Below are 12498 nucleotides of genomic sequence, written 5' to 3' on the forward strand. Positions count from 1 at the left end.
GCTGAGAGTGGAGGGACCTCTGCCTACACTGACCATGGAGTGCCCAGCAATGTTAGCGACACGCTGAAGACACTCCCCACTTCCATCCCGTAACACTCACTCAGTTGCAAGTGGAGATCTGACTGAAATCTGTAAGATTCTAGATTCCCATAATTGCTATCTGTAATAGATCCCTAAAAGAGAGTTCTGCATCTTCCCTCTTGGAACAGACTTGCTTGGCCCTTTATACAATAGAGCGATGTTGTTGGTACTGATCTGTGCTCCAGAGAGGCAATGGTTCTGCCTAATTCTCTTTTACTGGTCCAGTCAGAAGAGAACAACATGGCAGCACCAGAGAAGTATTAAAGACTTTGGCTTCTGGGAAATGTAGTTTCCCAGCAGCTAATAACAGGTAAGCTCCTAGGTAGCTTGGTGCTATGCTTGACCTATAAAACCTGCTACTGATACTATTAGTGGGGCAACAGGCATTATATAATACATAATAATGCCTGGGAAGTTTATAAACATAGGCCCTCATTCAGAGCCGTTCGCTATTTGCGGTCGTTCGTTCAAAAACAAGGGGTGGCTATTCAAATGATCCGTTCGCACATTGCAGTCTGTTCACACCTCTAAGTCTGAACGAGCGAGCAAAACATATGCTCGTTTATTTGTTAAAAACGCCCCCTGGCCGCTCGCACCATACGTCATGTCCGCTATTTATTAGATTAATCGAGTACATCGACCAGCGTATGAACTGCTCGCTATTCTTGTGGTTGGTGTTTGCTACCACAAATTTGCGAGCAGTTCTGGCTATAAAATAACCCAGTGACGTGGTCAATGACGCTGCTGTTTTAAATATGCACACCCATAAAACGCCCGTTTTGACCTTTAAGCACGCCTGCGTTCGGATCTCCACTCCCCATTTTCAAGCACCTTCCCCTGTTACCACCCACATACGCCTCATTCTGTCACTCAAAATAGCAGGCACTCGCTATATTGCGTACAAATGATTTTCGGCCGCACTGACTGGTTCGCGCATGCGTACTAAAAACCGTACGCATGCGCAGATGTGCAAACATCGCTCGGAACGAGCGTACTGCCGCTAACGAGCGGCTCTGAATGAGGGCCATAGATTTACAATGTCCATTATAATAAATATTAAGTACCACCAATGTAAATGCTTAGAAATTGTTATGGTGGCATCTGTTGCAGCTTCTGAGCTGGGTAGGAAGGCTCCCATAATAACCTAATCTTCATTTTACATATACTGTTATTCTTAAACATTACTGCATGGTCTATCCTAATCTATATTGGTCAACCTAGTGGCACTGCCTCTATTGGAAGTGAGACTTTTCTCAGGATAGATCATTTAATAAATGTCCTCTTGTACTATACAATGTTGTCAACTGCAGCATTGTGCAGTGTGTGTGTGTTTGTGTCATACTTGCTGACTTTCCTTCCGGGAGGGAGCTGTCAGGCTTCCATGGTGGGGGGGTGTATCGCTTCAGAAAAGGGGCGTTGTAAACCAATGATGCAGCATTGGGGGCGGAGCATGGGATGTGGCCTGCCTTTCCGGGGGACCGGGAGTGGCCCCTGACTTTCGGGAGGCTCTCGGCCAAATCGGGAGTGTAGGCAAGTATGGTGTGTGTCTGCGATAGTATGCTAATCCATTGCGATCACTATGCCATTGCAGCACTACATAAGGACGCCCACTTTACCTTACAGACATACGTAATCCTTAGCAAGACTGTGAAACCATCTGTAACATCGAGTATCATCGCAGCCTCACGTACACTTGTACAAGCTCTGACCTTGGAATTGCTAACTTCATTGCACGCTATGAGTACTCAGGCTTCGTACAGGATCGCAGTGGATAATTTATGCACGCCCCTGCAACGGCGTTCAAACACACTGACACGCCTGCGTTTCGCTGACCACTCCCTGTCACCACCCACAAACGGTACTTCTTGTCAATCACTCTGCGATGGGTCTGCGTAGTCACTGCGATCGCACTCCTGATCACAGTGGCTAGTTCGGGCACTGCGATGCCTATGCATGCACAGATTGTAACCATCGGCCGATTGCGTGCGTAATCGCAGTTGCGATCGGTAATGAATCAGGTCCTGTGTCATTGTGCAGCATATTACAGAAAAGGTTCTTATCCTGAGACTCTCTTGAGTCTTAAACTTTGGGAATTAAAGACGCTGCATCTGTATCATGTTAGTGGTTTTAAATAAATGTCTCTGTCCTATACATTAGCTTTCAGATCAAGGCACTTGCCTGTGGTTCTGCTATTAGGTGTATTACGCAATGTTCTAAGTGCTAATCAATTAAATAATATTTTGGAAAGAATGAAGAGAAAACATAAAGCAGTATTTTCAGAATTAAACGACAAGACAGGATGCTCTTTTATTCTCAGTTGTAGCTAATATCCATGGTAACTTAATTTACTGGTTTAATGTGCTCAGGGGATATAATAATCTATCATTTTTATACCACTTTGCATTAAAGTGCTTTGTAGGAAAATGCTGCACACACATAAACAGCGCCTATGATTTATGTTACAGACAGGCGCAAGCAGATAAAGCCATACATTGTATCCTATGTACTCATATTGTCACCGGGGGGCAAGTTTGGGAAGTGACATATGGTTGTTCTAAAAGCCACAGCACATTCTATGCCTGATTCAGCGGTGAACTGCGCCTTTATGCTAATGCTGTGGCCGATGAAATTCGCACAGAGACGCCCACCAGCTGTGACGCTAATCCACAGCTTTGCATAATAAGACTCTCCATTCCTCGCACCATCGATTATTGGGCCTGATTCAGACCCGGTCGCAAGGCTGCGTTCGCACGCAGCCTGTCGATGTTTGCATTCTGCGCATGCGTATGCATTGCAGTGTGCGAACCACCTGCTGCGATCGGGAGTGAGCACGCATAGGCTACATACAGTGTTTTTCAGGAAGTGACCGTTTGAGGGTGGTGACGGGGCGGTCAGAGAAACGCAGGTGTGCCTGGGCATCTAGACGCCATTTCAGGGGCATGCATAATAAGGCCCCAGCGACGGCATACGCATCCTAACGTCTAGTCACACACACAAACATTAGCAATGTCTGCGGTAGGCAGGGCCGTAGGGAGGGTGGTGCGGCCGGTGCCTCCGCACAGGGCGGAATCCTCCAGTGGCACCGGCCACACACTTCTCTGCGCCGGGGGTCTGCAGGAAGAGACCTCTGCGCCGCACAGTGAAAGTCGGCGTAGGATCCCGCCCTCCCTCCTCCCATCAGAAGGAAAGGTAAGCACTCAAGGGGGGAGGAGGGGAGTGGAGAGTGAGCGAGAGAGGCAGCAGTGCTGCACAGGGCGCACTGCCGTCCAGCTACGGCGCTGGCGGTAGGGTCAGGTCAACCACAACTTGTGCGTGTGGGTCCGATAGTCCCCGATGTTACTGATGTTTTTGCTGTCTTGCGAGAACATAAGTGAAGGGATGTAGGCGGCATTATGATGTGTTGGGTGTCTACTTATTGTGCTGCGGTTACATTGCGTATGCGACCATTAGCATATTTTCGCATCGACAGGCTCACTTGCGAATGCAGCCTTGCTCAGAGTGTCCATTGGAACATGGCTTCCTAAATCCGTGCAACTGCGGAGAAAGTCGCAGGCGCTGACCACAACATGCTGGTGCCTGGATAGCCATTATCCTGTTACCATCCCAGATGTGCCCACTTAAATTCCACCTCTCTGCATCTGCTCAGCTGGCCAGTCCCCACAGAGTGCTGGCTCACTGTCTATCTCTCTATGGGCCTGATTTAGGGTTGGATGTTAATATGTCATTTTACTCTGCGATACTGAGAATTTCAGCTAATGCCGCAGCCACTGTATTGTGTACAGAGACGCCAGGGGCATTTCTAGAGAGGAGGGGGCCCATGTGCAGTCTCCGACATGGGCCCTATCCTCTCTGTCCGGGGGCCGGCAGCACACTGAGCTGTGCGCGGCCAGCGCCGGAGTTATAGACTCTGGGCACTAGAGTGTGCCCAGAGTCTATAGAGTATGCGCAGGTCACCGGGAAAATGGCTGCGGCGGCCATTTTCCCTGTACTGCGCATGCGCAAAAGATGTAAAAATGGCTGCGGTGGCCATTTTCCAGTCGTTTTTACAGCGCCGGACCCCGCTCTGACGGTGGGACTCCGGAGAAGTAAGTAATACTATGGGTGCAGGGTGTGCGGTGCGGGGCCCCCTGGACTCAGAGTCCCGTGTGCCCCGCACACCCTGCACCCATTATAGATACGCCTCTGAGAGACGCCCATCAGCTTAATTTCTAATCTGCCACTTGCGTAGAGAGACACACCATGGTCACACATCGGTTGCACCATCAAACTTCAGGGCAACCCCAAGGCTGCTCAGAACGTCCGTCGGAAGAAAGGCGTCTGGGCCAGTGTAGCTGCTTACAAAGACGCAGTTCCTTGATGCGACACACCCACAAAACGATCCCAACACGGGCATGTTGACAAGTCCCTCCCCGTTACCTCTCATAAACGCTCACTGGCTGTCAATCACTCTGCATCCAAATACTCACTATGAGTGCCAGTGGTAATCCACCACGACACATCCGCAGTGCACAAAAAACATTGGCCAACTGTGCAAACATCAGCGTTGCGTCCACCGCTGAATATATATATATATATATATATATATATATATATATGTATATATAAAATCTTTCAATCCTTTTAAAACAGTTCTTGCAAATTGCAACATTGTTTTCTTATGGAGGAATCTGTCCAGCGCTGTCATGCAGCTACTGGGCCTGGAAGGTATTATAAGAACGCAAGATCAAATATGCTTATACAATGCTGGAGTGACAATTGATTTTTCTGGCACTTGAGACAGCGAAAGTACCACAGCAGGACATCATGGTCCTTCCAATAGGCAAGGAGCCTCTGAAGACTATGGCTTCAAACAAGGCTGGCAATGAGACAGATTGCAATTTCTCAGAGCCCGCTGTTCAGCACACGGAAAAGAGAATTATAATACTTTTTTTTATCACATTTCGATACGTTTTTCTTTATTGAACACTGTTAAATCTGGTTTGCCAAGTCTAAGATTTCGATAAAACATTCATGAGCAATGTGGTATTGTTTGTAGATCGCCTATAAGAATATAACAGAGCCAAATGAAATGTAGAAAGTGCTTATTTGAGTCAGGTTTGCTTCAAAAGGATAGCTTTTAAATAGACCTAAATGTGTCATGGGAGCAAAAGAAAGATAAAAATCTATGTCATTATACGGATCGGCAGGTGCGGCGAATGGAGTCATCGCCTTTTCTGTTTTTTTCTTCTTTTTTATATATCATCAAAATTCACCCAAAACTATTTTTTCGGCTCTAATAGACTGAAAAAGTAGGTATATTAATGAATCTATGAATAATAAATACGTACAAAAATGCAACCAAATCAAAAAAGAGTTTGAGAAGAGCTCTTGGGGTAATTCTAAATGCAAGGATCTTTTTCTATTAGCCTATTACAGACCAAACCACTAGTATTTACTTTATGCTCTATTGTACCCTAAAGGGAATAGTCTCCAAGCGCTCTTAGTGATTGCAGCAGTTTCTAGTTTAGAGAACAAATGAGAAATGCAGACAGTGGGCCTGATTGAGAGATTTACGCTAATGCAATTGCAACTGCGATCTCTCACCCATTGCAAAGGCGAAACTATGCAAATGCCTTCCAAAGCTGACCCGAGCATAGGGACGCTCACTGCTGCCTTCTCATATCCGTCAGACGACGCGCAACGGCGCAAACATCTGGAACATCGACGCAGATCGGGCAGCCACATAAGTCTGACCTGTCTCAAACACTGCGTCTCTCCTGACACGCCAAGAGCTCTCATGCTGCGAAGGAGATTGCAATGGATAATTTAGGCACCCCCATGAAACGGCGTCTAAACGGCAGACACGCCTGCGTTCCCTTAGCCACTACCCCGTTACCTCCCCCAAACGCTGACTATATGTCATTCATTTTGCAAGTGAATACTCTGTGCGAGCGTAATTACAAACCAATCACTGCACGTGCGCATTACCGGTTTCACGCATGCGCAATGGCTAAAAGTCGCTCAATCTGCGTAAATATTTGCAATGTGTACATCTCTGAATCAGGCACAGTGATCTCTTGGGTGTCAGAAGGCATCAGACTGGTTTTCTACTGCACTGACCAATCGCATGACATCATGTTCCACCTTTCAGATCTCTAAATCCTTTTAGTGGCAGTGGTACACAAAAGGCAGATATTATTATTATTATTGTATGTAGCCCCCTTCAGCGTGCGGTGTAGTGCAAGGTGCATTTGGAGTGAAACACCTCCCAATGCCCGAGGCTAGCTCTAAAAGGTGTGCGTAATAGCTGAGAAGTGCCCAGAGTCTACTGATTCTGCAGTGGCCGGCAAGCCGCGCCAGTTGGCTGCCGACCCCCGGGTTGAGAGGAGGGGGCCCGTTACGGGGGATGCACACGGGCCCACTCCTCTCTAAAGATGTCCTTGCTTTAAAGGACATGAATATGTTCACATTCATGTTTGTTGTCTATGGTGGTGGCTGTAAGGTTTTGAATTCCTTAGTTGTATTAGTGTGTGTGCTCTCCTTATGTTATGCAATGGCCAATACATATGCCCCTCCCGGTAAGAAACACAAACCCGTCCTGTTGTGTTATTCATTTATGGATAGTTGGACACCAATGTTTGGTTGTATAAACGTATGTTATCTTGTTTGTCATCCGTTCTTTTGTCCACCACCATACTAACTTGAAACGACAATCTATAACATTAACGAATATGAATCAATTTTAATTCAGTTGTCAAAGTAAATTTAACCTTCGATTTTGTTGTCTGTGTCTTTATTTATTATATAAGTTTTAGGGGTATATGTACTAAGCCTTGGAGAGATATAAAGTACCACTCAATCAGCTCATAACTGTCATTTTACAGATTGTTAGAAAATGACAGGTAGGAGCTGATAGGTTGGTACTTTATCTCACTCCACTTTATCTCCATCCATGGCTTAGTAAATAGACCCCTATATCTCTCTCCATTTATCTCTCTCTGAGGATTAATACCCCTATTTAAGAGGACCTAAGTAAATAAGGTAACTGAAAGGGAGTTAATAAAGTGTATTTAGTTTCTAGTGTTGTCTGAAAAATATGCAAATAGTCAAAACAAATTCTTGATCACACTGTACAGTTATTTTTAATATTTAAATTTTATGGATTGTATAATCTATTGTGTAACTTGCAGGTGATTTTTTTTTACATATTTCTGTTAGTCTCTGAATGCTGTTTTATAGTCTTTAGTCTTTACTGACTAATCTAAAAAGATTAATTAATTTGTTGGGCTGTGGAATAAATTTCAGCCCGAGGATATGATAATCTCTGGAGACTTCGGAAATGTCATTGATTTCATTTGTTTGTTAAAAGACTTTGGAAATTCTAGATATTTTATTAAAACTAATAAAAAGAGAACTCTTACATTTTTCATCCACTTTCAAGTTTGTTTAAATAAAAAGTCTAATATCCTTCCAGCAAAATCCTTGTGCATACAGACTGGACGATGTGTCCAGTTAGCGACATCGGCAGTGGCAGGCCTGGCGGGGGTGCCGACATCGGTAAGTGCATATACACTTACCGATGCTGACAATGACGAATGACGGCGGTGGGGGAGGGCCATGCTGCATTCGGAAGCATGGCACGCTAACGATATTTCCAGATTGAGCTGCATGTTCTGGCGACTGGGGATATCGTTAACGACCCGAGAGACAGCGCATCGTCCGTCGTTTACTGCATACACACTGAACAATATGAACGATATATCATTCAACGATATTGTTATCATTCATATCGTTCACAATTATCATCCAGTGTGTATGCGGCTTAAAACAAACTTTCCATGCCATGTGGACCTTGTACAACACTTTACAAAGTATCAATTTATTGAAAACTTTACAAAAAATGCTGTTGGCTTTTTACAATATCTGTAAGGGGCAGACATATCTTATACATGTATTATAGAGCTCATGCAACTGTATTTCAAATATCCATCATGATTTAAACAAAACCTGCCCCATATTGGCTTGCAAGGTTCCAACAGAACCTTAAGACTAATTGAAAATCTCCAATAGAAGTTGAAATGTGTTGCGGAAAATCTGATTTGAGTAGACTCTAAATTTAAAATTTATATATGAATCTTTATTGTTGCATCATAAAAAGGGGTATGTATATGTAATGTCATCTCTGATTATTGCCATAACAAGGGGTGTGCAAGCGATGCTGCCGCCAGCAGTGCAGGGTCCTAGGGATGGCACCTATGCTGCCCCATATAACCAGCAGCCAATAGGAAATGGCACCCTGGAGTCAAAAGAGATGCTACAGAGCTGTCTGGAGCACTCTGCATCCTGTATTACTGTACTTCCTGGTGCCAGTAGCCCCTCCCCCTCAGTGTGACACCGTGACGTCACGTTTGTGGGAGCGGTGCAGTCAAAGGACAAAAAAAGTAGCTCTAATATGGCGCTGCTGTTATGGAGGCGTTTTTGGTGAGCATGCGCAGCACAGAAATTACGCCCAAAAATTGGCAGATGTCCAACGTTAAATGAGACCCTTAGGGGTATATTTACTAAAGTGCGGGTTTTTAGAAGTGGAGATGTTGCCCATAGCAACCAATCAGATTCTAGCTATTATCTTCTAGAAGGTGCTAGATCAATGCTAAGTAGAATCCGATTGGTTGCTATGGTCAACATCTCCACTTAGTAAATATACCCCTTAATGACTAATAATACCATGATCTGAACCTAGTTTGACTATGGCCCTGCAGGCAACTGGTTCTTGCTTCATCAAAGTCGAGACTATCTTCCTCAGAAAACTAGTACAGGATGCGTGACCAAAATATATTATGAACTTTGATATTAAACAAAACAGGTAATATTATTCAATCCCACACAGTCCTCTTTTATTTGTCAGTAGATATATTATTTATTTGAGTTTAGTCAGTAGATTTGCAAATGAGCTGCCAAACAAGATTATTAAATGTTTTCCTGCTGCTTTAGAGACGTTAGCTGGCATAAATAAAACATTTTATCTTAAGCATCACAGACTTTTAAAATGCATAAAGCTTGGGTAGACTGGCAAGCAATCCTCAATAAAATTGGAAAGTAGCTTAATATACCTGTGTGCCACCTATAACGGACTCAGATCCCGTCTCAGATCTCGGTTAGTTGCTATGTTGTACTGTCACGTGGAGTAGTTCATATTGTTGTTAGCGGAATTTACTGTAAGTTCAGGGCTTTTCACTTGTTTTTATTTAGATTACTTAAAAGAAAACTGCTGTACAATAATCATTTAGAGTTACAGTATTAAAGCAACATACTGTACATACTGATTCTGAGCTGCCGCAGCCACGCTTGCGTTTATATGCTAATGCCGCAACCGATTTCTTCAAAACTCAGGCGCCCACTTGCGGAAGTGCAAATCCATCTCAGCGCAACACTGGACGCACTATCAAAACTTGCACCAGTTCTATGGCAAGTGCAGTTTCTCCATCAGAATATGGCGTACTGTGGGTCTCATTCAGACCCGCTCGCGAGCGCAGGATGCTCGCAAGCGGGTCAATGGTGCCCTAGTGCGCATGCGCACGATGGAGGGAGCTCCGTCGCGCGCATGCGCGAGACCCGGCGAGCGACGGGGTAGCCGTCGCTCGGGGTCTCGCACCAAAGGGGGCATGCTGTCGATGGTGATTGACAGCACGCCCCCTTTTCTGGGTGTTCCGGGGGCGTGGCTGCCAGACGGAGGCGTTCCCATGGGAACGCATACCGTCTGGGTCCGGCCCCACTGAGATCACTAGTGATGTCAGTGGGAGTGATTTTGGCTCTGATAGAGCCAAAATCACTCCAGGGCTTGCGGCCACGAGACCCTACCGCAAGGGTCTCGTCGCAAGCCCGATGGTCGCAATGGTCTTGACCATCGCAACCATCATCATGGACGCTCGCAAAAGCTGTGGGTGGTAACCCACAGCTATGCGATCGTCCAAGAGGCCGCTCCAAGTTTAAGTAGGAGGGCCCTGATTCAGAGCGAGCGGTCTGGTCAGAGCGTCCGGCTCTGAATCAGGCCCTGTGTGAGTGACTGTGCGTTTTTAGTGCCAGCATGTGCCTAGCCAGTGCCACCTCCTGTTACCTCCCAGGAATGGCCACTAAAATCTACACCAGGGGTGGACTTGGCCACCGGGAAAGTTCCCGCTGGGCCGGTCTCAAGTACCCTTGTGCCTGCTGGCTCGCACTGCGTGTCTGGCCGGAATGCGCCGCAGCTACCACGATCGCAGCTCAGCTCTGATCATGTAAGCTGTCAGAGGCCTGGCTACCCCATTCTAAAATAGCTGCGGGAGGGCTGCTGCGCATGCCCAGCCGCAGCAGCTCCTCCCATAGGACACTTCACTATTATATATTGCAGGGGTCTTCCTATGCTATATGTAATGATTTAGGTGATGGGATGATATATTTTGCAGGTGTCCTATGTGCTTTTTACTTACATATCATACACATTGATATTTATGTAGGTTGTACTTGCACATGTACATGTGACCTAAATAATTACTACATGTGCCCCCTACATAAATGTCAATGTGCATGATACATTGATATATAAGTAGCAAACACTTAGGACACCTGCCGCTACTGTAAAGTGACCGGGTATATGCATATGCCGGGTCAACTCCATTAAAGCAGCCCATGCGCAGAACCACAGAGGAAGAAAAATGGCACGAAGATACATAGAAGAATAGAGGAGACCGTGGATATACTGCTTCGGTTCGCAAGAAAGGTAAGCGTACATGAATTGCTACTTATCAAAACTAGAGATCGCATCAAAGTGATGCAATCTATAGCAATAAGTAATAATTCTTTACTGCATATCTTAATGAATAGAGGCCCCAGAGAGTTGTACGGGACTGGCGCTGGTGAGGGCTGGAGAGAAACTGGGCAGCCGAAGAAACAGAAGGGGGCAGGAGAGACACTGGGGGGGAGGGGGGGACTGGAGAGGCATTTCATACCTTATTGGTACTTTTTTTTGGATCCTTGAAAAAGTACCGATAAGTGTTTTTATTTTATTTTAATAGACTGGGGTCTGGGGAGTCTGTGGCTGGCTAACTTCAAGTCTCCATTTCACCTGGTTTTAATCAACCACAGAACCTGTGTAATTTATAGGTGTGATGAAAGGGATGATTTGGAAATCCTACCTGTACCTGCCATGGACACGGGGGAAGGGGGGCTCATTGTACAGTATGTGTGAAATGGCCGTGGGGGAACCGCTGCGTGAGTCACTCCTCACGACTCCAGCAGCAACACAAAAGGGACGGCTGGCACTGCTGTTCTGACTGCGTCACACATTGGAAAGTTACACAGTCAGCAGGGCCGGATTAATAATGGGGCTGATGGAGCTACAGCTCCAGGCCCACGATCAGAATAGTCCCACACAGAAAGATCTGTGTTGTGTGCGCTAGACAGGATCTTTTTTCCCCTTGCACAGCCTGCCGGTGGCTGTCCGAGGCCCCGCCCCCCAGCCGCGCACCACACCCCCTTTCCCCCACCTGCGGCACCGATGGCTCGAAAGCCGAAAGTAAAAACATGATTGCGGCTCATGGAGGGCTTCAGTTGCCCTCCAAGTGCCACTAGCTCACAGTCACTCGGCGGCGGTGCCGCCGCCTCCATGCCACGTGACGCACTGCATGTGATGTCACATAGATGCCACCCGCCACCACCGCACCGACAGCCTGAAGCAGCCTGGCTCTGTCTATGAGTATGTCCACCAGGCACAAGCACGAGCAGACTCAGCAGCTGGCAGCAGCAGTCCTGAGGTAAGCTGTATGTCGGTCCTGCTGCCTGGCTACTGCTGTGTATAGTACATTTATACATAATGCAGGTTGAGAGTTTGTTATAAAGCTTAATTATATATAAATACATATTTTGAGTATAGTCCAAATATTTAAAATATATACACACACATTTATATTTTAAGTATGTATATAAGCTGTATGTGTGTGTGTATATATATATACATATATATATATATATATATATGTATATATATAAACACTGTATATAAATACTGTGCACATATATATGTATGTATATATAGGCTGTGTATGTATATATAAATATAGTGTGTGTGTATGTATGTGTATATATATTTGTATGTATATATATATATATATATATATATATATATATATAATAAAAATGTGTTATGTATTTATAAATATATATATGATATATGTGTGTATATATTATAAATATATAGAGAGCATATTTGATTTTTGCATGTGTGAAACAATGGAAAATAAAACTGCAATATTTGACTGAGATACGAAGGGGTAGGTGCAAGATTAACATTTTGTCAGGTTGCACACAAACATAGGGCCTGATTCATTATCGATCACAACTACGCAATAGGGCAATTGCTGCGTTCTGCGCATGTGTACGCATCACAGTGCGCAAAGTGGCCAC

This window comes from Taudactylus pleione, unplaced genomic scaffold (genome assembly GCF_031769625.1).
Source record: "Taudactylus pleione unplaced genomic scaffold, aTauple2 ptg000217l, whole genome shotgun sequence".
In the NCBI taxonomy this organism is placed as follows: domain Eukaryota; kingdom Metazoa; phylum Chordata; class Amphibia; order Anura; family Myobatrachidae; genus Taudactylus; species Taudactylus pleione.